This window comes from Rhinopithecus roxellana, chromosome 5 (assembly GCF_007565055.1).
Source record: "Rhinopithecus roxellana isolate Shanxi Qingling chromosome 5, ASM756505v1, whole genome shotgun sequence".
Classification (NCBI taxonomy): domain Eukaryota; kingdom Metazoa; phylum Chordata; class Mammalia; order Primates; family Cercopithecidae; genus Rhinopithecus; species Rhinopithecus roxellana.
The window spans coordinates 153,698,098-153,725,092 of NC_044553.1; the positions used below are offsets into that span (position 1 = coordinate 153,698,098).

The window sequence follows — 26,995 nt, forward strand, 5'->3', positions numbered from 1 at the left end:
GCCCCCACGCTCCGCTCGCCCCGTGGCAGCATGAGAGCGAGCCTGTGATTGGACAGGGCCCGGCGGTGAAAGGTTAATCCCGGCCCCCCAGCCACTCAGGAGCAGGGAGACAGCGGGTGCGCGCGCCGAGGCCGAGGCGGTGTTTGCGGCCCAGTGCCGAGACTGGACCTTAGTGGCTGGGAGTCTTTGGGGCCCTCGGGAACCCGCGCGCCGAGGTCGGCTAAGTTTGGCTGACTGTCTGAGCTCTCGGAATTCGACTGCCTCCATTGTTGCCCCTTCTGGCAGCCACAGACCGTAACGTGGCCGTAATTGTTCCCCAGAGAGCCTAGCTTCTCTCTGAGCACCTCCCTCGCCTTTTTAAAGTACCTTCCCACTTGCCTGCGTTTCCCCGCGTTAGTGGTGCAGGGGCCTTCGCATTTGGGGAAATAACAAACACCCACTTCCGCCCCCCACCCCAACTGGGAGCCCCAGATAATGAGAAATAGACGGTGGCCCTCTGTATGTACACTGATCATTTGCATAGGTCGGAACCACCCACCACATCTCGTAGCTAGGAATTAAAATATCGGTGGGAGTTACATAAGTGACTGGCTTAAAGAACATTGTCTTAATTTATCCCCAAATGTAGACATCTGTTCAGTGGACTCCCTGATAGGCCGGTTTGCTCCAGGTGAGGTGTGCTTAGAGCAACTGCAACCGTGTTTCTTTCAGCCCATGAGGGTGCGCAGAACCTACTCTGCGCCTGTGCTGTCTGGGCTGTGCTGTTCAGTTTGGGGCCACCAGCCCCGCATGGCTCCTGAGCACTTAAAGTATGGCTAGTCGGAATCGAGGTGTATGCGTTCTTTACCAAATAATGTTCAAAAAATTGTTACATGTTGAAGTGATAAACGTTTTTTGATATATTGGGATCAATATATCAAAATATATAAAAATATCAGTTTTATTTTTTAGTGTGGGTCCTACAGAATTTTAAATGTCATCTGTGACCTGCAGTTATATTGCCATTGGGCAGGCTGATCTAGGGCTTGCATGCCTGTGATCCTTACGTGCACCCTGTAAGGTAGGTGCTTTAACTGTGTGCACATTGTGAGATAGGTGCTGAAACTACTTCCTTTTTTTTTTTTTTTTTTCTTCTGAGACGGAGTCTCGCTCTGTCGCCAGGCTGGAGTGCAGTGGCACGACCTGGGCTCACTGCAATGGGCTCCCTGCAATCTCTGCCTCCCAGGTTCAAGTGATTCTCCTGCGTAAGGCTCCTGAGTAGTTGGGATTACAGGGGCCCGTCACCACACCCAGCTAATTTTTGTTATTTTTAGTAGAGACGGGGTTTCACCATGTTGGCCAGGATGGTCTGGATCTCTTGACCTCGTGATCGGTCTGCCTTGGCCTCTGGAAGTACTGGGATTAGGGGCGTGAGCCACCGTAGCCGGCCTGCTTCCTATTTTAATAGATGAAGAAGTGGAATGACTTCCAGCAAGTAAGTAGCCAGTAAGTGAACAACTGAGATTTGAACCCAGGTAGTGTGGCTTTGAGGCTGGTGTGCTCAATCATTACTGTGCTAAAATTTTGATAATATATTTACTATGAATTGGCTTAAAGTTTCACTTGAAGATAGCATATTCATGGGCAAAATTAGGAAGTAGGATGCTCCTGGCAGACCTATGTATTAAAAAAATAGTTTCTTAAATGTCAAGCGCTGTGAGCATGTCATACCTTTAAGTCCCCAGTCATACATATAAGGCTTTCTGGAGATAATTCTTTATGAGAAGGACAGCATCTCAGTGTGGGGGTAGGCACTGGCCTCTACTGGCATTGGAAATTTGTGGGCTGGTACAACTTCAGCCCCTCTGGTTGTCCTCTCGCAATCTGTCAAGACTAGCCAGGCTGCTTGCTCCATCAGCAGGTTTACCTGACTTTTGACTTTTTATTTTTATTTTTTATTTTTTTTTTTGAGGCAGAGTTTTGCTCGTCGCCCAGGCTGGAGGGCAATGGCGCAATCTCGGCTCACTGCCCACCTCTGCCTCCCGGGTTTAAGCGATTCTTCTGCCTCAGCCTCCCGAGTAGCTGGGTTACAGGCATGTGCCACCACACCCGGATAATTTTTGTATTTTCAGTAGAGATGGGGTTTCACCATGTTGGCTAGGCTGGTCCCAAACTCCTGACCTGCCTCGGCCTCCCAGAGTGCTGGGATTACAGGCATGAGTGGCCAGTTTATCTGATTTTTATTAATTTCAGTTTTTATTTTTAAAATAAGTAGTACATCCATATTGTTCATTTATCAGAAAGCCTATACAAGATACACAGTGGAAAAAGACCTCCCTCACACCTGTCCTAGTGTCACAAATAGGTGACCACTGTTTCCTGCTCATTCTTCAAAATGTTTATGTGTATACAAGCCAAGACATACTCTTTGTGTTCCTTGTTTAGAAAAATGCCAGCATGCAGTACATATTTACTCCACCTTGTGTTTTTCACTTAATGTAACCAGAGGACATGTTTATAGTAATACATACAGAGCTCCTTGCTGTTTTTTTCCAACCCCCTTAATATATTATTGCAGGTATATCCATACCATAATTTACCAGTTCTCTATTGATGGATATTTAGACTTTAAGTCTTTTGGAATTAAATGTTGATCCTTTTGGAATCGATTTAATATATAGGGTGAGGTATGGATCCAAATTAATTTTTTTGTCCAGGTGGCTACACAGTCATTTATTGAGCAGTTCACTTCTGGACTCTGTATCCATTCTAATGGTCTATTCATGCTTCACTTGCTGGTTTGTTTTAAATCCAGAGACATAAAATCTTGTAAGGGATATTGTTTCACACTTTGTTTGGATCACTAGAAATCTTAGAGCCAATATTTCAGCCCATGTTAAGCAACAGTATAGTACCATGTGGTATGCATTTTCTATGGGCTAATTTTTATTTTCCCTTAGCCCTGATTATTTCCACAATTTGGTTTATTTTTTGTAGAACAAGCCAGGATTTAAATATACCTTTAAGACTCTCTGTTTGCAAGTAACAGAAACCAACCTGAACTAGTGCAACCAAAAAGGGATAATTTATCATAATGATTTAGGTGCTTCCCACAAAAGCCGAGAATAGGAATACAGCCACATCTTAGCAAAAACTAGAACCAGTCATTGGAAAGCTTCCAGGAACCTAAAAGGTACTCTCTGTGCCCCTCCTTTGTGATTGTTTTCTGTGTATCTCTACTAACTTGTTCTGTCTGCTTTTCCATCTACATGGGAGAATACAGCCACTCCCATATTGGACTGGACTGTCAGCTCAGTGGCAAGTCCAAGCCCAAACAAGGAAGATGGGGCAGCAGCCCTGCAAGGCCAGACAGCTGATTACATACAGGAGAACTACACAAAGAGAAACTATATTGAGGGTAATGGGAGCCAGATTTCTCCCTGTTGGAGAAGGGAGTTACAAGTACAGAGATAGGAAAAGCAAGAAGTTTGTGTGATTGGATTGGAATTGGAGATATTCATGTAAAATCATGGTTCTTAATACATGTAGATATAAAAATAAATATAAAAGTGTGTATATATATATTTTTTGTGTGTGAGATTTTGAAATATATATTTGGTCTTTGACCTCATTTTCTGGTATACAACTCCTAAATTCCTTACAAACACCAAAGTGATGTTTTTTGTATGCTAGTGAGTTGGCTGGTGGCTGGGAGCCCCTAGGTAGTTTTAGGATGGGGCTGGTCATCAGAAAAACCAAGGCAGGCTCAGAGGGTTGGACCTTCAGCCTATCCCCAACTTCTTGGAGAGGAGAAGAGTTGAAGGTCAAGTTATCACCAGTGGCCAACAGTTTAATCAGTCATGCCTTATCTAATGAAGCCTGTATAAAAACCCATAAGGACAGGGTTGGAGAGCTTCTAGATAGCTGAACACCAGGAGGTTCCTGGGAGGGTGGTGCACCCAGGGAAGGCATGAAAGGTTTGAGCCCCTTCTCCCATACCCTATCCTATTTATCTTTTCTTCTATATTGTTTGTAATATCCTTTGTAAACATAAGTGTCTCGCTGAGTTCAGTGAGCTGCTCCAGCAAATTAATCTAACCCAAGAGGGGGTCATGGGAACAACAACTTGAAGCCTGTCAGAAGTTCTGGAGGCCCAGACTTGGGACTGGTCAGTGGCCAGAGACAGAGTGGGGCAGTTGTTGGGGGTGTCTTGGGGAGTGAGCCTCAACTGTAGGATCTGATGCTATCTCCAGGTTAGAAGGGAATTGGAGGACACCCAGTTGGTGTCTGCTACAGAATCGATTGCTTGCTTGGTGTCCTGGGGAAACACCCCCCGATATTTGGTCACTGAAGTCTTCTTTGTTAATTGTTGAGGGTGAGGGAATAGGGTGTGTAATTTTTCCTCAGTCAGATACACACACACACACACACACACACACGTCTATCAATGTGTGTACATATATTTCCTAGGCCTACCCAGTGGGAAGGCCTTGGTGCAGCAACACCACATTAGCCAAAAGAACACCTAACACCTAGCTCTAAACACCATTCTCCATGAAAAGGAAACAGGGCTCTTTAGAGAAATGACTGATTTTAGGATTGGGCCAGAGAAAGTATAGTATGAGACTGGAACGTCTTGTGCTAGAAAGTGTGGAAATGCTCAAGAAATGGTGGAGACAGTTCAAAAGGACAAAGCAATCAGCCTGAAGAGGCTCCTGTGGGCCAAATCTGGGACAATGTGAACATCGAAATCATAATAGCAGGAGATTGTATCCCATGGGTTCAAATGGAATCCATGAGTCCACACTTTTTAAAAAAATAAATGGCAATAAAGAGCTCCTCTTTAGAATAGAATTCAATAGTACATTTTGAAAAAAGAATGGAATTGCAACCCAGTCATAGGTTCAGTAGCCCACTGCTTGCAGAGCACCATTAACAAGAGTGAGGTCTGCTATAAAGAAAGTGACTTTTTATTCCAAAGCTTAACACAGGGAAACGTGCAGGTTCCTGCCTTGAGGGTACTGATTTGCTTTTGGGGCAGAAAGCAGGGGCTTTTAAGATGGGATTTGGCATGAATGGCATGCAGGGGAGGGAGCAAGCAGGTGAGGGTCTATATGACTCTCCTTGGAGCTTTATCTACCAGGTGTTTGAGCTGGCACCATGGCAGGCAGAACTAGACTGTAAAGTGGCCATTGTCTAAGATGCTTTCAGAATTGTGATTCCCAGTGTTGGAAGTGGGGCTTGGTGGGAGGTGATTGGATCATGGAGGTGGGTTCCTCATGAATGGTTTACCCATTCCCTGGGTGATGAGTGAGTTCTCACTTGGTTCATGTGAGATCTGGTTGTTTAAAAGAGTTTGGGACCTCCCCCTTCTCCCTCTCTTGTTCCCACTCTCACCATGTGACACACTGGCTTCCCTTCACCTTCTGCACTGATCGAAAGCTCTCTGAGGCCTCACCAGAACCCCACTAGATGCTGGCATCATGCTTATACACCCTGCAGAACTGTGATCCAGTTAAACCTTTTTCTTTTTTTTTTTTTTTTCTTTTTTATTATACTTTAAGTTCTAGGGTACATGTGCACAACGTGCAGGTTTGTTACATATGTATACTTGTGCCATGTTGGTGTGCTGCACCCATCAACTCGTCAGCACCCATCAGCTCGTCATTTACATCAGGTATAACTCCCAATGCCATCCCTCCCCCCTCCCAACCTTTTTCTTTATAAATTACCCAACCTCAAGTATTTCTTTTTAGCAAGGCAAAAATGGACTAATACAGAAGATCAGTACTAAGGAGTGGGCATTACTATAAAGACAGTTGAAAATGTAGAAGTACCTTTGGAGCTGGGTAACAGGCAGAGGTTGGAAGAGTTTGGAAGGCTCAGAAGAAGACAGAAAGATGAGGGAAAGTTTGGAACTTCGTAGAGACTGGTAAAGTGGTTATGACCAAAATGCTGATAGAGATATGGACAGTGAAGGCCAGGCTGAGGAGGTCTCAGATGGAAATGAGGAAGTTATTGGGAACTGGAGTGAAAGTGTTCTATGTTACATCCTAGCAAAGAGCTTGGCTGCATTGTGTCCACACCCTAGGAATCTGTGGAAGGTGGAAATTAAGAGTGGTAACTTAGGTTATTTGGCAGAAGCAATTTCTAAGCGGCAAAGCATCCAAGAAGTGGTGTGACTGCTTCTAACAACCTATCAGATATAGGAGCAAAGAAATGACTTAAGTTGGAACTTAGATTTAAAAGGAAACCAGAGTGTAAAAGTTTGGAAAATGTGCAGCCTGGCCATGTGGTAAAGAAGGAAAAAGTGTTTTTAGCAGATGAATCTAACCACTTGCTAGAGAGAATTGCATGAATAAAAGGGAGCCAAGTGCTAATATCCAAGACAATGGGGAAAAGGCCTCAGCAGCCTTCCAAAAATCTTCGAGGCAGCCCTTTCAAATGCCCAGAGGCCTAGGAGGAAGGAAAGGTTTCAGGGGCCAGGCCCAAGACACTTCTGCCCAGCACAGCCTCAGGACGCTACTCCTGGTATCCTGGCCACTCCAGCTACAGCTGTAGCTCAAGGGGCTCCAGGTATAGCTTGGGTTATTGCTTTGGAGAGCAGAAGCCACCATAAGCCTTGATGGCTTCCACGTGGTGTTAAGCCAGCAGGTGGACAGAATGCAGGAGTGAAGGAGGCTTGGCAACTTCCACCTAGATGCCAGAAGATGTATGAGAAAGCCTGGGTGTGCCCAGGCGAAACCCTGCTGCAGGGCCAGAGCCCTCATGGAAAGCCTCTAATAAGGAAGCACCAAAGGGAAATGTGGGGTTGGAGCCTGAACATAGAGTCCCCCCCAGGGAACTGCCTAGTGGAACTGTGGGAAGGAGGCTGTTGCCCTCCAGACCCCAGAGTGGTAGAGCCACCAGCAGCTTGCAAACTCAGTGTGGAAAAGCTGCAGGCACTCAACTCCAATCTATGAGAGCAGCCATGGGGGCTGCACCCTGCAAAGCCACAGGGTAGAACTGCCCAAAGCCTTGGGAGCTCACTCCTTGTGCCAGTGTGCCCTGAATGTGGGACACAGAGTCAAAGGAGATTATTTTGAAGCTTTAAGATTTAATGACTTCCCTGCTGGGTTTTAGACTTGCATGGGGCCTGTAGCCCCTTTCTTTTAGCGGAGTTCTCTTTTTTGGAATGGGAATATTTACCCAGCATCTGGGTACCACCGTTGTATCTTGGAAGTAAATAACTTGGTTTTTATTTCACAGACTCATAGGTGAAAGAATGGCTCTCCAGATGAGACTTGGGTCTAGGGTCTTTAGAGTTAATGCTGGAACAAGTAAGACTTTGGGGAGCTATTGCAAAGGCATGATTGTATTTTTAAATGTAAGAAGGACATGAAACTATGGGGTTCAGGGGTGGAATGATATAGTTTGGATGTGTGTCCTCTCCAAATCTCATGCTGAAATGTAATCCGCAGGTTGGAGGTGGGGCCTGGTAGGAGGTGATTGGATCATGGAGGCGGATCCTTCACAAACAGTTTAGCACCATCCCTTTGGTGATGACTGAGTTCTTAGTTCACATGAGATCTGGTTGTGTAAAAGAGTTGAAGACATCCCTCTTCTCCCTCTGTTTATTCTGCTGTCACCGTGTGATACACTGGCTCCCTCTTCATCTCCCACCATGACTGAAAGCTCCCTGAGGCCTCACCAGAGCCAAGCAGATGCTGATGCCCTGCTTGTATAGCCTCCAGATCTGTGAGCCAGTTAAACCTCTTTCCTTTATATATTGCCCAGCCTCGGGTATTTCTTTATAACGATGCAAAATGGACTAACATACTCTGCCTTATAAGTACAGATCTTCTTCTTAAGCAAACAATAAATTCAGCCTTTTCATTCAAATACTAAGGGTTGCCCTCTTCCTTGGACAGTTGTCAGTGCCTGCTAACATCCCAAACTAGCAAGGCCTCACCCACCCTGATCAGCTTTAAGGGAATACTTCCCCCAAGAGAGTTCCTTTCCTGGGGGAATTCTGAATGTCACCTGTTAAAATATTTTTTCTGATTTGTTCAATATATATTCATTGAGCACTTCCTTTGTGTGAGAAATTATTTTAGAGGCTAGAGCTACAAAGTTGAAAAAATAAGATGCCACCGTATGTTCGTATGTTCATAGAATTCACAGTACAGCAGGAGCAAAATGACAGTATCAATAAAGTTTGATGATTGCTATGATAGCAAATGCACATGGATGGATATGGGGCCACATAATTAGGGGACTCTAATGTAGTCCATGGGGTCAAGGAAGGTCTTCCTAAGTAAAGAATCTACCTGTAGCACTGAGACCTAAAGTATTAGTAGCCAGGTAAAGGGCACAGAGTGTTCCAGGTAGAAGGAACAGCATGCCCAAAGTCCAAAAGCAAGGAAGTCTGATTTCTTCAAAGAACTGAAAAAGAAGTCCAGTATTTACCCAACACAGCGCAAGAGATAAGAGAGAGACAGGAAAACGTCACCAAAACACAAAAAGAACTCGTATCATGTTAAGGATTTGCTGTTTCATCTAAAAGACAGAAAAGCCATTGAAAGGTGTTCAAGCAAAAGGTAGAATGATCAGATTTACATTTTTGCAAGTTAATTCCAGCCACTGTAGAAAATAGAGGAGAACAAAATTGAGGTGTGTGTTTGCAATAGTGTAAAACAGCGATCCCCAACCTTTTTGGCACCAGGGACCACTTTGTGGAAGACAGTTTTTTCACAGGGTAGGGGAGTGTGCTTTCGAGATGAAACTGTTCCACCTCAGATCATGAAGTATTAGGGTCTCATAAGGGGCGTGCAACCTCGATCCCTCACGTGTGCAGTTCACCATAGGGCTCACGCTCCTGTGAGAACTAATGCTGCTGCTGATCTGACAGGAAGTGGAGCTCAGGTAGAGTGATGTTATTAATACTGAATGTCAACTTGATTGGATTGAAGGAGGCAAAGTATTGATCCTGGTTGTGTCTGTGAGGGTGTTGCCACATGAGATTAACATTTGAGTCAGTGGACTGGGAAAGGCAGACCCACCCTTAATCTGGGTGGGCACCATCTAATCAGCTGCCAGCATGGCCAGAATATAAAAGCAGGCAGAAAAACGTGAGAAGGCTAGACTGGCTTTGCCTCCCCACTTATATCTTTCTCCCATGATGGATGCTTCCTGCCCTCAAACATCGGACTCCAAGTTCTTGAGCTTTGGGACTCAGACTGGCTTCCTTGCTCCTCAGCTTGCAGATAGCCTATTGTGGGACCTTCTAATCATGTGTTAATACATATATATCCTATTAGTTCTGTCCCTCTAAAGAACCCTGACTAATACAGGTAGTAATGTTTGCTCATTTGCCACTCAGCTCCTGCTGTACTCAGTTTTGAATGGACCATGGACTGGTACCGGTCAATGACCTAGAAGTGGGGGACTCCTGGTGCAAAAGATGTAGTAGCGGCTTTGAGGATAGTCTTAATGGGAGAGAAATATCTGAATCAGAGACATTTGGGCAGTAAAAGTGTGAATGGTTTACTCTCTTTTGTTTTTCTGAGATGAAGTCTCACTCTGTCACCCAGGCTGGAGTGCAGTGGTGCGATCTCGGCTCACTGCAAGCTCCACCTCCTGAATTCAAGTGATTCTCCCGCCTCAGCCTCCCAAGTAGCGGGGACTACAGGTGCCCGCCACCACACCTGGCTAATTTTTTGTATTTTTAGTAGAGATGGGGTTTCACCGTGTTAGCCAGGATGGTCTCGATCTCCTGACCTCGTGATCCACCTGCCTCAGCCTCCCAAAGTGCTGGGATTACAGGTGTGAGCCAGGGCACCCGACCTACTCTCCTTTTTTATAGCTGTGGTTGCAAGGCCCCCAAGACTTTATCTTCTAGATTGTAGAAGATGCAACTAGGGTACAACATTGCCACACATTAGAGCTTGGAAATCTGACCAAGGGCCTTCTTCATCATAATTAACATTAACAGTCTTGCCCAGGCACCGTGGCTCATGCCTGCAGTCCCAGTACTTTGGGAGGCCGAAGTGGGCAGATCACTTGAGGTCAGGATTTCAAGACCAGCCTGGCCAACATGGTGAAACCCCGAAACTACTAAAAATGCTGGTTTTTTGTGCTACCTTACCTGCAACTTAACCTTCCTGTCCATCTCTGCCTTACACATCTTTTACTAGAGGGTTGTTCACAAAAGCTTGAAACTTGTGTGTATGCAGTAAAGGACACATTTTATCATCAGTTTGGTTGCTCTTCGATTATCTGCAGGTACAAAATGACCCGAAACATTAGGAGATACCCTGTTGTTTCTATTAACCATAAGGAAAAAGAGTTCATTATAAGATATATTTTATCTTTGTAAATTATCATTAATCTTTCAAGATTGGCCAGGGCAAGCAGGTAATTACCAAGCTTCCTCCTTACCTGGTCACGGGCTAACCTGGACGTTGATTGTCCCATACCCTTTCTGAAAGGCTGCCTGCCTTCTTAGTTTGCAAAATATGAAACTCAACCCACAGTCCCTATATAACCTTTTCCCGCTCACCTTTCAGAATGAACATTTGAACCTATGTTTACCATTTTAAGGTTAACTTCAATTTTAACACTTCCTATAGCATCTACTCAGCCAAACTGTCCTTCAACCAAAATCTCTTTGATGAGTCTAGAGTTGAGAAAACTGCTCAGGAGAGGGAGAGTGCGGTGGCTTCACTTCAGCTGCCTCTGGGTAGGATACTGACTCACCCTTGTTCACTGTAGATTCTAGTATCTACGTGTCTGTCAAAGTCATTCTGCTCATTCCATGGCTGGATCATTTGGCCACTTTCTGAGTCACATTAAACACATTATGTTTAATTCAAAAGAAAGATTCTTTTTGAATAGTTAATTCTTCTTGTTCCAGTAATTCATTCCTTCATTCTTCAGCAAACATTTTTGGAGCACTGGTCATGCTCTAAGACTGCCCAGGAGACTGGGAACATAATGGAGCATAAGCCCTAGTGTGTCCAGTGGGAGGGTAGGATGTTATGACCCCTAGTTTACCTCTGTCCCCTGCCCTCCCACTGGACTGTGAGCTTCCCAGGGTCACACATTTGGACTTATTCTCCATTGTGACTCCAGTCTCTCAGAGAATCTTAAGCACAAGTTACAAAGGCTTTTTTCTAAGGGTTAATGTTCTTAAAATCAGTAAACCAGTTTTTTTTAGTGATCTCCAGTAGTTTGCTTAATATAAAGAACTCTAATTATATAACTTTTCTAAAGGTTATCTATTTTAAAAAATCAGCAAAATATGACTTAGTTTTTGAGATAAATAATAATAGTAGTGATGCAGTAATGATAAGTAACATGGAGAGAGCATTTTTTTTTCCTTTAGAGATGGGGTCTCACTGTGTAGCCCGGGCTGGAGTGCAGTGCTTATTCACAGGTATGATAATCGTGTACTACAGCCTCGAACTCCTGGACTCAAGCAATCCTCCTGCTTCAGCCTCCTGAGTAGCTGGGACTATAGGTGCATGCCACCACACCCAGCAGATAGGGCACTTTTTATGTGCCATATATTGTATCAACGGATGGATCGTAATCACTTGATCAGTTCTTCTCCTGAATCTCTTATCTTGGTTAAAAGTGCCTGCCCAAGTCCAGTTCGTGGCTCAGTATGGTGCATCCCACGGGTGAATTTGAACTCTCTCTTGTGATTCTGTTTCGTCCTCTTTGTACTGTTATTGCCTGGTTCTGGTCCTCTATTTCTCCATTTTCTGTCTCTCTAACCTGCCGTCCTAACCTGCTACCATCCACCCTCTCCTTTGTTGCAAGCAAAGGCTATTGCCCCAGGTGACTGCTCTCCTGTCCCTGCCCTGTATCAAATCTCTCAATGGCTCCCCAGTGTCTGCAGACTTTACTTTCGAGTTCAAAGTTTTCAGTTGCTGGTTCCTGCTTATGTAACTTCTTGCACTGCTAAGAAGTTAGCCTTCTAACACCTTACTAAGATTTAACCACATCGGGCTGCACTGTTTCCTACACACGATGAAATTTTGCACCTCCATGCAGTTATTCATGCTTTCCCCCTTGCCCACAATGCCCTTCCTCTTTCTGTGCCCTAGAAATCCTGCCATTCTTCAGTCTTTATCTCAACTGGTCTCCTCCTTTGGGAGGTTGCCCCTTTCTGTGACCTGATACGGTACTTGCTCCAGACCCCACTCCCTGCAGCAGAAAGAATTTCTTCCTTCTCTCTGCTTCCAAGGCACACTACATATACTTTTATTCTAACACTCCTCACAGGGTATAGTTTTTCTTGAGTATCCATTTCATCTACCAGACAAAAGTTCCTTGAAAGTTCTCTTAGTTCAGAAAATGAAATCTGGCCTGTGCTAGGCACAACTGCTGTAAACAAATGACCTGGTCCTTCAAGGAAACGGAAGGCCCTTTCCTTGCCTTCCAATGGTGGTCAGCCTGGGATAAATGAGAGCACCACTGGCCTCTCCTTGCCCTTTCCCCTGCATTTCCATTTACCTGCCCATCTCTCTTAACACTTTCCAAACGTCCTTCCCCCACTCATCGCTTAATTGTATCCCACTCCAATGATTATGGTTTTAGGTAAAGCAGAGTAACTCTTTTACACTCTAAAACCTTGGCTTTTCTAAATCAGCATAAAGTCAGCAGATCACCAAACGTCAGCCTGGACTAGGGGCTGCCCTCAGGCTGCTCACCTAGGAGCTCCTTGAGGGCAGCATCCTCATGTTAATTATATTTATATCCTTCAGAGTCTAGCAAAAGGCTCTGAGCATGACATCACTTACAAAACTTCTGAATTCATTATGAAAGTCCGTAAAGATGAAAGCTGGAGATATCCAATTCAAAGTATTTACAGTAGATGGAGCTATCTATTTCACTGTGGTCCACTCTTGTATTTCATGTATCATGTAAAATTATTAACATTCTGGCAATTAATCAGGTCATACTTTTTGAGGAAGCATATTAAAAACTATGAGACTTGCCCTGTTTTTCTTGTAAGCTATAAGTTGCTAGAAAATGTTATTAAAGTGTTTCCCTATATATTGTATTGTTATTAAAAGCAATTGATATAAGTAATTGAAGACCTTAGAAGCCAGAGATACAATGAAATCTTCAAGACCTCAATAGATGAAACGTGCAAAGGACATTTATATTTCCTGTAAGGGCAGCCAACTTATAAATAGAGAGGTCAACCCTCCCACTTGTCATCTTTAAAAAGGCAAAAAAAAAAAAAAAAAAAAAAAGGTTATTAGTTTGCAAATATACTTCTAAAATATATTTTCTAAATTAACCAAAAATGTAAGTGCCCAAATCTGATAAAGTTCTGTTGAAACTGTTAACATTCATAGTAATGATAATTGCTAGTCTTTTGGAAATCAACTTGGTAGGAAAAATAAAAATAATCCTTCTTTTGAACTGCTGTGTTTTCATTAAGAAATAATCTAAAAGGAAAAAGTCAAATTCATGAGGTTATTTGTTACAGCCTTTTTTATTGTAAAATATTCAAACAACCAAAATAATAAATATTAAGTGACTAAGTAAAATATGATAATAGAATTATTTGACATCCTGTAGCCATTAGAATATGTTTGCAATCTATTTAGAGATACGGAAAAATGCTTATGACTGAGGGGGGTTGGACCGAACTCAGAATATAATCTTGTATCTATTCTCTGTTAGAATTTCTAAAAATTATACATAGATAAAACAAGGATTGAATTAAATGGAAAAATTAAAATTGTATATATATATATATATGTTAAGTGATTACTAGTGAATTTTTTTTCTTTAAAATCTTTTTGTTGTTATAATGTTTTGGCAGTTAAAAAATTTAGAATATTTACTTCATCCTTTTCAGTTTCCTTGCTAGATGGAAGCAGGTAAAAATTTGTTGAGATTCAGAATTTTGCATCTAATCAGAAATAATAGAATTGTCATTGGTTTTGTATTGCTCTGCTATTTTTCCATCAATAATACACATATTTCTGTCCTCAATTTGGTATAAATTAAACACCAGACTACAGGATCTTTAAAAAGAGGGAAACAATATCTTATTCATACGTTTTCCCCAGATCCAACACAGTGCTTGGCACATAGTAGACACTGAATACCACTTCTCCATAATCTATATTAAGTGACCAAGTGGCTAAATAAATTTCTAAAGACGCTCTCGCCTTGTGGCTGTGAAGTTCATGGATTTCATCCTGATTTACCAGACATAAAATAAGCTATTGAGAGTCTCCATGTGCATGGGGCATTCAGTGAGTGTCTTTTGAATGAATGACCACTTGATGTAGTCATAGAAATTGGTTCTAATATAGGACAGGAGAGATGAAATATCTCTCAGTCTAATTTATATGTAGTAAAGAATAAGTTTCTGAGATTGCAAGGCAACAAAAAGGTCAGGGTTTGATAGTTCCTTTCCCAGTATTTCTGACCTCGGGAGACTAGATGTGGGAAAATGGCAAAGACCAAAGGAATATGTGTACAGTCATTTCAACAGCAAGATTCATGAGTAGGACACATCATTTTCACTCAACATCTTATTGGTCGGAACCTAGTCACATGGCCACACTGAGCTGCAAGAAACACTGGGAAATAGTCTTTGCAGGAGACTAGGGCTGAGCTAAATACTTAGCATAGTTCACAAGATACAACTAGTAATCTGCCATCACAGGATATTTTTAAACTTTTTATTATGGAAAATTTCAAGTATACAAAAAAAAGGTATAATGAACTTTAGTGTATCCATCACAAGTCTTCAACCATTACCAACATTTGCCAATCCTGTTTCCTCTCTCCCCCATCTTCACTTTCCCACTCACTATATTTTTTCCTGGGTTTCTTTAGTTGTTGTGAAATATACATAACATAAAATTTGGATTATTTTTAGCATGCCAGCTTACCCATGAATACGTCAAAATGCATCTCTGATAATCCCTTTTTTGCTTTATCATCTGCCGTTTTCACACATAAGATTAATAATTCATTAATATCATCTAATTTCTAGCCTATATTAAAATTTATCCATATGTCTAAATAAATGTCTTTTATAGTTATTCAAATCAGGGGCCAAAGTCCATAAATTACATTTGGTTCTGTCTTTAAAAGTTGTTTATTTTTTATTTTTTGGAAATGGGGTCTTCACTATTTTGCCCAGGCTGGTCTCAAACTTTCCATCTCAGTTTCCTGAGTAGCTGGGATCACAAGTGCCTGCCACCACACTTGGCTGGTTATTACGTCTTAGAAGTCTCTTTTGCTTTGTAACATCTCCTCCCATCCACTTTAAAGAATATTATCAATGTATTAGAGACAGCAGACCGTATTTTGGGAACAATGTTCCACAGTACATTTTAAACTTTGATTGAATTAGGTCTTCAAGAAACATCTTTAGATTTGTAGAATGATCTGGTCAAAAGGCATCAACACCTCCATGGCGCCTGCTCACCACACTGACAAGTGGACAAGTTTATCAAGTAGAATGCCACCAGTTGGTATTTTCATGTTGCGTCCTTCACAGCTTGGTGAACACCAGGTGGCTGGTGTCTGAAATTGTATGCTAATTTTGCATGTGTAAGTTGTACCTCAATTTATAATTTGTCAATTTAAAAATGTGTAAAGTAACTTACATTTCCTTAGTTGCCATTGTAGCCCTTGTATTTATTTATGATTTACACTTTCTCTTAGGTGACTTGACTGTTCATATCCTCGTACTAGGCAAAGCTGGACCCCTCTAACCCCTTAGATAACTCTGTAGTAACTTCCTATTATAGTCATGACTCTCTCTCTCTCTCTCTTTTGAAATTAAACTTAGAAAAAGAATAGACTTTTTTTTTTTTTTTTTTTTTTTTTTTGAGATGAGGTCTCGCTCTGTAGCCCAGGCTGGAATGCAGTGGTGCGATCTCGGCTGACTGCAACCTTCCGCCTCCCAGGTTCAAGCGATTCTCCTGCCTCAGCCTCCCAAGTAGCTGGGATTACAGGTGCCTGCCACCATGCCCGGCTAAGTTTTGTAGTTTTAGTAGAGATGGGGTTTCACCATGTTGGCCAGGCTGGTCTCGAACTCCTGACCTCAGGTGATCTGCTCACCTTGGCCTCCCAAAGTGCTGGGATTATAGGCATGAGCCACCGCACCCAGCCTGACTTCATTTTTTAGAACAGTTTCAGTTTACAGAAAATTGAGAGTTCCAATATGCTCCCCGACCCCACTCACAGTTTGCCTGTTACTAACATCTAGCATTAGTGTGGAACATTTGTTATAACTGATGAATCAATATTGATATGTTATTAACTAAAGTCCATAGATATTATTAACTAAAGTCCATAATTTTTATTAGGATTCAATCTTGGCATTGCATGGTTCTAGGGGTTGTGACAATGCATAATGACATGTATCCGCCATGAGTTTTATATAGAATAGTTTTTACTGCCCTAAAAATTCTCTACGCTCTGCCTATTCATTCTTCCCTGGTGAACCTTGGCAACCACTGATTTTTTTAGTCTTGCCTTTTTTTAAGTCTTGCCTTTTTTTAGTATTGCCTTTTCCTTTTTTAAAAACAATTTTTTTAAGAGACAGGGTGTCACTCTGTTACCCAGGCTAGAGTGCAGTGGCAGTATCACAGTTCCCTGCAGCCTCAAACTCCTGGGCTCAAATGATCCTCCCACCTTGGCCTCCCAAAGCACTGAGATTATAGCTGACAGCCACTGTGCCTGGCCATGGTTTTGTCTTTTCCAGAATATTATATAGTTGGAATGAGACAATATGTAGCCTTTTCAGATTGGCTTTTTACATTTAGCAGTATGCATTTAAGGTTCCTTCCTATATTTTCATGGCCTGATAGCTCATTTATTTCTATTGCTGATAATATTTTATTGCATGAGTGTACCATAGTTTGCTTATCTATTCAACTATCAAAGGACATCTTGATTTCTTTCAAATTTGGCAATTAAATAAAGCTGCTAAAAACATTCAAGTATACATTTTTGTGTGGACATCAGTTTTCAATTCATTTGGGAAAATGCCAGGAGCATGATTGTAAGATCATATGATGAGTATGTTTAGTTTTGTAAGAAATTACCAAACTGGTTTCCCAGTGGTTGTACTATTTTGCATTCCTACCAGCAATAAATCAGAGTTTCTGTTGCTCCACATCCCCAGTAAGATTTGGTGATGTCAGCTATAATCCCAGTGCTTTGGGAGGCCAAGGCGGGAGGATCGTTGGATTTCAGCCGTTCCGCTAGGTGTGTAGTGGTGTCTCATTGTTGTTTTGAACTGACAAGTCACTGTGGATATATAATATTGGGCATCTTTTCATGTCCTTATTGTTCATTTGCAGATCTTTGTTGGTGTCTCTTCAGATCTTTTTCCTACTTTTTATTGGGTTGTTGTTTTCCTACTGAGTTTGAGAGCTCTTTGTATATTTTGGCTGTAAGTCCTTTATCCGGTTTTTCTCAAATACCTTCTCCTAGTCTGTGGCCTGTCTTTTCATCGATCTCTTAATAGTGTCTTTCACAGTTAAACTTTTTATTTTGAGATAATTGTAAATTTACATGTAGTTGTAAGTAATAATAGAGAGACACCCTGTGTACCCTTTGCTCACTTTTCCCCAAAGGTAACATTTTATAAATCTATCGTGCAGTATCGCAATGCAGTATCACAATTGACATTGATGCAATAAAAATGGAGAACATTTCCATCATCACAATGCCAGCGGGTTGGTTTGTTTATTCCATTTATATAATTAAATGCTATAAATTCCCCCTCCCCCAAAATTAAATAAATGAAAGGATATGGGGCTGCTTGTAAAATGGCAGGAAGAGGTGGAGGACCAGATTTGAGATTCTAAAGCTTCAAGAACAATACCCGAATCTGATGAGAAAATGCCTGCAAGGTTCAGCCCTGCCAAGCCCTCTGGACCCCAAGAAAGAGAGAAAGGTGAGCTTTCCAGCACTTGTGTTTGTAGAACTTTTGCTACAAAACTGCAGAATCCAAAATAAAGCAGACAGCCATCTGAGTGTGAATACCAGATGGTTTATATCCATGAGTTGAACCGCGAGACAAAGCAGAGGAACACAATCCGATTACAAAGGATGCTGGATTTGGAAGAAGAATTTTCAGCATGAAAATCTCTCAGCGTCAGCCCTTTGTAAACCAAAAATATTTTTGGTTTACAAAAATTCTTTAGGAATTAGAAAGTCTGGTAGACTTTCATGTAAGCCCTGTTGGTTAATGCCAGAGAACAGGGCCACCCTGGGGGTGCAAAGCAGGTGGGGAAACACAGTTCTGTAGTTCTGCAGTTCCTCCTAGGAATGGACTTCCTCCTAGGCCAGGGCACTCTTAACATTTTACCCGAAATACTGGTTCATGAGGGGAAGTTGGGGTCCGACATGCCTCATTATACCTCTCCAGCATTAACATCAGCACAGACCTTAAAACTGATTGGAAACGTGTTCAATCTATTATCCAAGAAACATTTACAACCATTCTCCAGGAAGCCTGCTAACATGAAGGCTTCATCTGCATGATAAAACTTTGGTCTCTATTGATAACTCTTTCAACCAATTCCCAATTAGGAAAACTGTAAATTTACCTATAACCTGGAAGCCCCTCACCTTCAAGTTGTCCCACCTTTCTTGATCAAACTAAAGTGTTTCTTAAATATATTTGTTTATTTTATTTTAATTTTTTATTTTTCGAGATGGAGTCTTGCTCTGTTGCCCAGGCAGGAGTGCAGTGGCACCATCTCAGCTCACTGCAACTTCTGCCTCCTGGGTTCAAGCAATTCTGCCTCAGCCTCCTAAGTAGCTGGGATTACAGGCACCCGCCACCATGCCCAGCTAACTTAAATGTATTTGATTAAAGTCTCATGTCTCCCTAAAGTCTATAAAACCAAGCTGCACCCTGACCGCCTCGGGCACATGTTCTCAGAATCTCCTAAGTGCTGTGTCATGGGCCAAGGTCATTTCTATTTGGCTCAGAATAAATCTCTTTAAATATTTTACAAAGTTTGACTGTTTTTGTTGATACCTTCCTCTGAGGTGATAATCAAGATGTCTATTGAGTTACAGTGGAAAGTTAGATTTTTAGGGACAGAGAGATCAGGGTTAAAATTTAGACCTTGTAACCTATTGCCTACGGGTAGCCTTGGACAAGACATTCATCAGCCTCCCTTTCTTCATCTGTAAAATTGGGGTGGTAATCTATCTTCAGGGTTATCGCAAAGATTGAAGAATAAAATGAACATCACAGATCTGATGAATGTTCTGGTTTCTAACACTTAATAAATGGTCATTCTCTCAGGAAAATAATGAGGTAATTCCATTTCCCAAGATGAATGAGAGACCGGAGCTACTATCTGCTTCTCCACTATTCATTCTCTCCTTCCATTTTATTAACAGAGAGCCTTTTTGTTTCTTAGCGGGAGAACTTAAAGAACTGCATTTCCCTACATCCCTCACAGCCCAAGGGGTGACCCTGTTCTCTAGCGCTGGCCAGTGGGACTCATATGAAGATCTACCAACTTTCTATTTTATATTCTTCTTGTAGCTTCCCTGCCACAGGAATGTGGGGCTGGGGTGCAGAAGCCGTCTTTGGATCAGAAGAGAACATGAGGAGGAAAGCAGAAGACAGAAGTCAGAAGAACTTGAGACACTGGTGACACGAGTCCCCAGGACCTTCAATCACCTGTTGGAGGAAATTAAAACTGGCAGGGGCCCACATTCCCCTGATCCTACCTCCTTGGCCTCCTAAACTGATGGGATTATAGGTGTGAGCCACAGTGCCAGCCAGGAGGAGGTTTTTATTACTTTGGGAGGCCATGGCGGGAGGATTGCTTGAGCCCAGAAGTTCGACGCCAGCCTGGGCAACATAGTGAGACCCTGTCTCTACAAATTATAAAGAAAAAAATTAGCTGGGTGTGGTGGTCCAAGCCTGTGGTCCCAGCTACTTACGAGGCTGAGGTGGGAAGATCACTTAAGCCTGGGAGCTTGAGGCTGCAGTGAGCCATGATCATGCAATTTCACTCCAGCCTTGGCAACGGAGACCTTGTCTCCAAATAAATAAATAAATAAATAAATAAATAAATAAATAAATAAGAAAATTAAGCCCTATGTGGAGAAGCCAGTGTAGTCAGGTTTCTGTAACTTGCAGTTGAATGTTACCCCTGACTGAGGTAGAGACTATGTCTCCCAGGCCCACAGATCCAGGGATGACCTGGCTGTTAATAATAACTTTAAAATACAAATAATATAATGTGCAGGAGTGGGAGGGCAGCCTGGACTTTTATCCCGTTTACCACACAGACAGCAAAAGTGAGCACTTATTTCTTGATGGATTTAGAAAAACCAACATTTTCCCATAGCATCTGTGTGATGGAGTGTCCATCCCTGGTGTGAGGTAAAAAGCACCTGTCTCATTGGTCCTTGGAATGCAGTGCCGGTTCTTATTCCACATGCTGCACACAGGAGGACGTTTAGGGATTCCCTCCCTCACCAATTTGTGTCCAGGGCTCCCAAGTGTTTGAAATTAGGGAGAAGCCTAATTTGGTTCAGTACTGTCTGGTGCCTTGATGATGCTGGAAGATGCCAGCTGACTGAAGCCAGGCATTCGCCTGCATCCAGTGTGGCACTGGGAAGAATATCCTGTATCCCAAGAAGCCACAGACCCTAGGCAGTGTCTTTGCCTAGCAGGAGTAATTTTTCTAGTGGTAGACTGGCCTGCTTGCCAGAGCTGTGGTCAGTGAAGGAGGCTCACAGCTGAACTGCTTAAGGCTATTTGAGATAAAGTTCCTGTGAATCATTAGCCACTTTCAAGGGCATTTGGTAAGTCAAATGAGGTGGGAAGGAGCCTGTTCTGTTGTTAGCCAACTCAAGAGTGGCTGTAGTGAGAATGCTGCTTCCTTTGCATCCTCCTCCCCATCTTCAACACCACCATCATCACCATCACCATCATCATCACTATCATCATCACCACCATCACAATTATCACAATTATCATCACTATCACTATCACCATCATCATCGCTATCATCACCACCACCATCACAATGATCACAATCATCACTATCACTATCATCACCATCACCAACATCATCACCATCATTACCATATCACTATCATCACCATCATCATCATCACTGTAATCACCATCACCTCCATCATCATCACAATTATCACCATCATCACCATCATTATCATCACTATCATCACCATCATCACCATCACTATCATCGCTATCATCACCATCACCACCACCATCACAATGATCACAATCATCACTGTCACTATCATCACCATCACCATCATCACCATCATTACCATATTACTATCATCACCATCATCATCACTATAATCACCATCACCTCCACCATCATCACGATTATCACCACCATCATGATCACCATCATCACTATCATCACCATCATTACCACCATCACCATCATCATTATCACCACCATCATTCCTATCACCATTACCATCATTGCCATCTTCATCACTATCATCACCATCATCCCTATCATCATCACTATCATCACCATCATCACCACCATCATCACTATCATCACCATCATGATCACCATCATCACTATCATCACCATCGTCACTATCACCACCATCATTCCTATCATCACCTTTACCACCATTACCATCCTCATCACTATCATCACCATCATAACTATAATCATCCCCATCATCACCATCATCATCACCATCATCACTATCATCACCATCGTCATCACCATCATTACCATCATCATTGTCAAATGACCTTTCTTGGTCCAGTTGTACCATCAGTAAAATAAGGAATATCACATGCCTCTATAACCTTAAAGGGATATTATCAAAACAAAATTAGACCACATATTTGCAAGTGTCTCATATCCTTTGATAGAAAACTGGGAATTATCAGAAAATAGAGCAATAAGCTTAGATAGAAGTTTAGGTAAGTAGTGACTTGGCCGTAATACATAATTAACAATTATTCTGATTGCCTTAAAACAAAAACAAAGATTAGTCTTTCCCTTTAGAAGGAAGAAAGTACAGGTGGTTCAAGGCAATGCCACTTAAAATGTGGTCTCTGGGCTGCTGTGGGTCCCTGGGCTTCTACAAGATAAGTTCAAAAATTGAGGTTGGTGCAGTGGCACTGAGCCAGGCATGGTGGCTCACTCCTGTAATCCCAGCACTTTGGGAGGCTGAGGTGGGAGGATTGCTTGAGTCCACAAGATCAAGACCAAACATAGTGAGACCCTGTCTCTACAAAAAAACTTTAAAAATAGCCAGGCATGGCTGGGCGTGGTAGCTCACGCTTGTAATCCCAGCACTTTGGGAAGCTGAGGTGGGCAGATCACTAGCGCAGAAGATCGAGACCATCCTGGCTAACATGGTGAAACCCTGTCTCTACTAAAAATACAAAAAACTAGCCAGGCGTAGTGGCGGGCACCTGTAGTCCTAGTTACTCGGGAGGCTGAAGCAGGAGAATGGTGTGAACCCAGGAGGTGGAGCTTGCAGTGAGCCCAGATTGTGCCACTGCACTCCAGCCTGGAGGACAGACGAGACTCCGTCTCAAAAAAAAAAAAAAAAAAAAAAAAAAGTAGCCAGGTGTGCCTGCAGTCTCAGCTACTCTGGAGGCTGAGATGGGAGAATCACTTGAGCCCAGGAGGTCAAGCCTGCAGTGAGCGGTAATTGCACCATTGCACTCCAGCCTGGGCAACAGAGTGAGACTGTCTCAAAAAAGAAAAAAAAAAATGGAAAGGAAAGGAAACCAAGCATTTAGACCCTTTTGGGGGATGTTAAGGGTATCATTTCATGTACACTGAACCTAAAAATAAAGATTTGGGACTCATATTTTTATGTCATTTTTTATTTATTTTTTTCTTTTTTATTTTTTTATTTTTGAGACGAAGTCTGGCTCTGTCGCCCAGGCTGGAGTGCGGTGGCCGGATCTCAGCTCACTGCAAGCTCCGCCTCCCGGGTTTACGCCATTCTCCTGCCTCCCCCTCCCAAAAGTGTTGGTCTGTGACAGATTGGAAATACTTTTTTTTTTTTTTTTTAAGCCCTTCATTGCATAGTTTGGGGAGTCCTGTTTTAGAGTTTCTCCTTGTGGGCTTTGAATTTTCTAGACAGACAGTACCATGTCTAGCTTTTCTAGACAGACAGTGAATGCCTGGCTTCAGTGAGCTGGCATCATCCGGCATTGGCAAGGTGCTAGACAGGACTGAACCAAATCAGACTTCTCCCCATTCTTTTTTTTTTTTTTTTTTTTTTTTTTTGAGGGGGAGTCTTGCTCTGTCGCCCAGGCTGGCCTGCAGTGGCCAGATCTCAGCTCACTGCAAGCTCCGCCTCCCGGGTTCACGCCATTCTCCTGCCTCAGCCTCCTGAGTAGCTGGGACTACAGGCGCCTGCCACCTCGCCCGGCTAGTTTTTTGTATTTTTTAGTAGAGACGGGGTTTCACCGTGTTAGCCAGGATGGTCTCGATCTCCTGACCTCGTGATCTGCCCGTCTCGGCCTCCCAAAGTGCTGGGATTACAGGCTTGAGCCACCGCGCCCGGCCGACTTCTCCCCATTCTATCTAACTATACTTTCGTACCCATTAACCATCCTCACTTCCTCCCCTCCTCCATTCATCTCCCCAACCTCTGGTAACCATCATTCTACTCTCTATCTCCGTAAGTTCAATTGTTTTTAATTTTAAGAAACTCTGTCCCCAGATGGTCATGGTTCCAATAGAGTCCTAGCCAGGTTCTGTCTTCGGATGGAGAGTCCTTTGCAAGCATCACCTGGGATCCTCCTAGAGTCTCCAGGGACTGAGCTAATACTTTTTAGCAAAGAATTCCACACAAAATGGCACTGAAGTGATTTGAAAGCCAACCTTCCCCCTCCCATACTCCCACCCCAAAATATACAACTTACCTGTAAGGATTGGGCAAACAACTATACTCAGCCTCTAGTTTTTCCTGTGGTCACCACAAATGGGCCAATCTTTAGCCCAGGCAGGATAGATGACTTCACATAAGGTTCTTACTCTGTGGGTGCAGGCAGCCCCTCTGCATGCATTGCACCAAGGCTTCATGTCCCATTACATGGGGGCCATGTAGGGGAGGATTACACTGTGGATACATGTTGTCTGTCTAGAAAATTCAAGGCTACACAGACGTTTCCAGGGTTATGGCCCTGGCACCAAAAAAGTCTGCAAATGATGAAAATTGGATTGGGGAGGGGATGGAATTCTAAGAAAAGGCAATTGGAGCTTTAGGACTTAAGAGGGAAAGAAAGGATGATGCTGTTCTAATTCCATGAACATTAGTGCTTGCGCTATGTATTGGGTATTTTTATAGACAGTAGGTCACTTCAGTCCTCGCAGGGAGACTATTTCTTTTAAGCTTTAATCTCTAGATGTTTAATTTGGTTACTTAAATTTTTTAAATGTTTATGGGTACTAGTAGGTGTATATATTTATGGGGTACATGAGATATTTTGACACAGGCATATAATGTATAATAATCACCTCAGGGTAAATGGGGTATCCATCCCCTCAAGCATTTATTTTTTTAATGTTATGAACCTTCCAATTACACTCTTTCAGTTATTTTAAAATATACAATAAATTATTATAGTCATCCTGTTGTGCTATCAAATACTAGATCTTACTCATTCTATCTAACTATATATTTGTACCCATTAACCATCCCCAAGCCCTCCACTATTACCCTCCCAGCCTTTGGTAGCCATCCTTCTGCTCTCTCCATGAGTTCAATTGTTTTGATTTTTAGCCGCCACAAATAAGTGAGAACATGAGAAGTCTGTCTTTCTGCGCCTGGATTATTTCACATAATGTCCTCCAATTCCATCCATGTTGTTGCAAATGATAGGATCTCATTCTTTTTTATGGTGGAATAGTTTTTCATTGTGTATATGTACCACATTCCCTTTATCCATTCATCTGCTGATGGACACTTAGGTTGCCTCCAAATCTTGGCTGTTGTGAACAGTGCTGTAATAAACATGGGAGTGCAGAGATCTCTTCAGTATACTGATTTACATTCTTTTAGGTATAGACTTGGGAGTGGGATTGCTGGATCATATGGTAGCTCTATTGTTAGGTTTATTTTTTATTTTTTTAATTTTTTTTTGAGACAGTCTCACTCTGTTGCCTAGGCTGGAGTGCAATGGCGCAATCTTGGCTCACTGTAACCTCCGCCTCCCAGGTTCAAGTGATTCTCCTACCTTAGCCTCCTGAGTGGCTGGGATTACAGGTGTGTGCCACCACACTTGGCTAACTTTTGTATTTTTAGTAGAGACAGGTTTTCATCGTGTTGACCAGGCTGGTCTCAAACTCCTGACCTCAAGTGATCCACCTGCCTCAGCCTCTCAAAGTGCTGGGATTACAGGCGTGAGCCACCATGCCCGGTCCTATTGTTAGTTTTTTGAGGAACCTCCAAACCATTCTCCATAGTGATTGTACTAATTTACATTCTCACCAACATCATACAAGGGTTCCCTTTTCTCTGCATCCTCACCCATGTTCCTTTTTGCCTGTCTTTTGGATTAAAGCCATTTTAACTGGGGTGAGATGTTCTCTCATTGTAGTTTTCATTTGCATTTCTCTCATGATCACTGACGTTGAGGACCTTTTCATATGCCTGTTTGCCATTTTTTTTTTTTTCCCAGAAATGTCTATTGAGTTCTTTTGCCTAGGGGGACTGTTATGATTTGTAGTCACTGTTGAGGGAACTGAGGGCTGGGAATGTTGAGACTTTTCAGAGGTCCTAAAAGAATGAACCCCTGAGTCAGGGTGGCAAAGGAAGCTCCCCTGTCCAGCTTTCTTCCTCATGGCAGGACACAGGCCTCAGACTGGAACCCTGGCAGTCATTTTTGCCCTGTGGGTCTCTCTGAGCCTTGCCCACCAGAAGCAGCTGCAGATCCCATGGCCCAGGTCACATTCTCTTGGGGGCCACTTCTGGGGACACAGAAGGAAGAATGGTGTGCTAGAAAGATTCCAGTGGCCCCAGGTTCCTATTCCAGCTCCGCCTGCACTATCTTCATTCATTCCTTCCTTCCAGCCTCAACCTTCTCATGGATAGGATGCAACCACCCACCACAAAACTCACTGTGGGAGTCTTGTGATAGTGTAGTATGTTCATAGCCTAGCGCCTGGGAGAGTGCTCAAGAATGGGTAGCTGTGAGCCTGGCAGGTAGTGCACACCTGTAGCCCCAGCTACTCAGGAGGCTGAGGCAGGAGGTTCCCTTGAGCTAAGGAGTTCAAGACTGCAGTGAGCTATGATCATGCCATTACACTCCAGCCTGAGCAACAGGGTGAGGCATTGTCTCAAAAAAAAAAAAAAAAAAAAAAAAAAAGAAAAGAAAAAGAAATGGTAGTTGCTCAGGGTGAACTCCCTCAGAGGATGGATTTGATCTCATTCCCATCTCTAAGCCCCGGATCCCCTGCAGGCCTTCCATACAGGTATGTATAAGGAACAAGCTGCCCACATCTGGTCCAACCCCTGACAACAAGGACTTAGGCAAATGTCACCAAGGCTGCTGGATGCCTGCTCCCAACCAACAGCCCTTCTCACTTGTAATTCATTTAGCAGAGGTTGGAGCTGAAGGAGTGCCCAGGCTGGGAACGGAGGAAGAACGTGCTCGGGAGAAGGTGAAGATGGGAGAGAAGCAAGATCTATGTGTTTGGACCAAGGACACATTTCCTTACTCCATAGCAACTGTGGTCAGTGGCTTAGCTCGGACAAGGGGATGAGAGCCCATGTGTTGTGAGGGTTCTTCTGGGAACTCTGAGAAGGCAGGGGCCGCCCATTGCTGCCTCTCTTCCATTCTGCAGCATGGAATATGGATGTGTGGTCTGGATGTACAGACACCATTTTGGACCATAAAGACAAGGACGATTGTCTAAGGATGGCACAGCCAGAGCACTGGGAGTGGCGAGAAGGACAGGGGAGCTGCTGTGCCAAGCAGGACTGTCTCTCTCTTAAGATAAAAATAAAATTTATTGGTATTTAAACCATT

The 26,995-nt window shown here is 42.9% G+C and overlaps 1 protein-coding gene and 1 long non-coding RNA gene across 2 annotated transcripts in view; one reads left to right on the forward strand and one right to left on the reverse strand.

Annotated features, from left to right (window-relative positions):
- Positions 1–446, reverse strand: part of DICER1 (dicer 1, ribonuclease III) — a 72,369-nt gene extending 71,923 nt beyond the window's left edge. Inside the window, exon 1 of the mRNA XM_030930483.1 lies at positions 367–446. The gene's annotated coding sequence lies outside the window, so the exon portion shown is untranslated. The remainder of the gene's footprint in view (positions 1–366) is intronic.
- LOC104654496 lies at positions 14–26,995 on the forward strand. Its single transcript, XR_746854.2, has 4 exons — positions 14–294; positions 629–670; positions 1,314–1,474; positions 26,571–26,995. It is a non-coding gene; the product is annotated as an uncharacterized LOC104654496 (long non-coding RNA).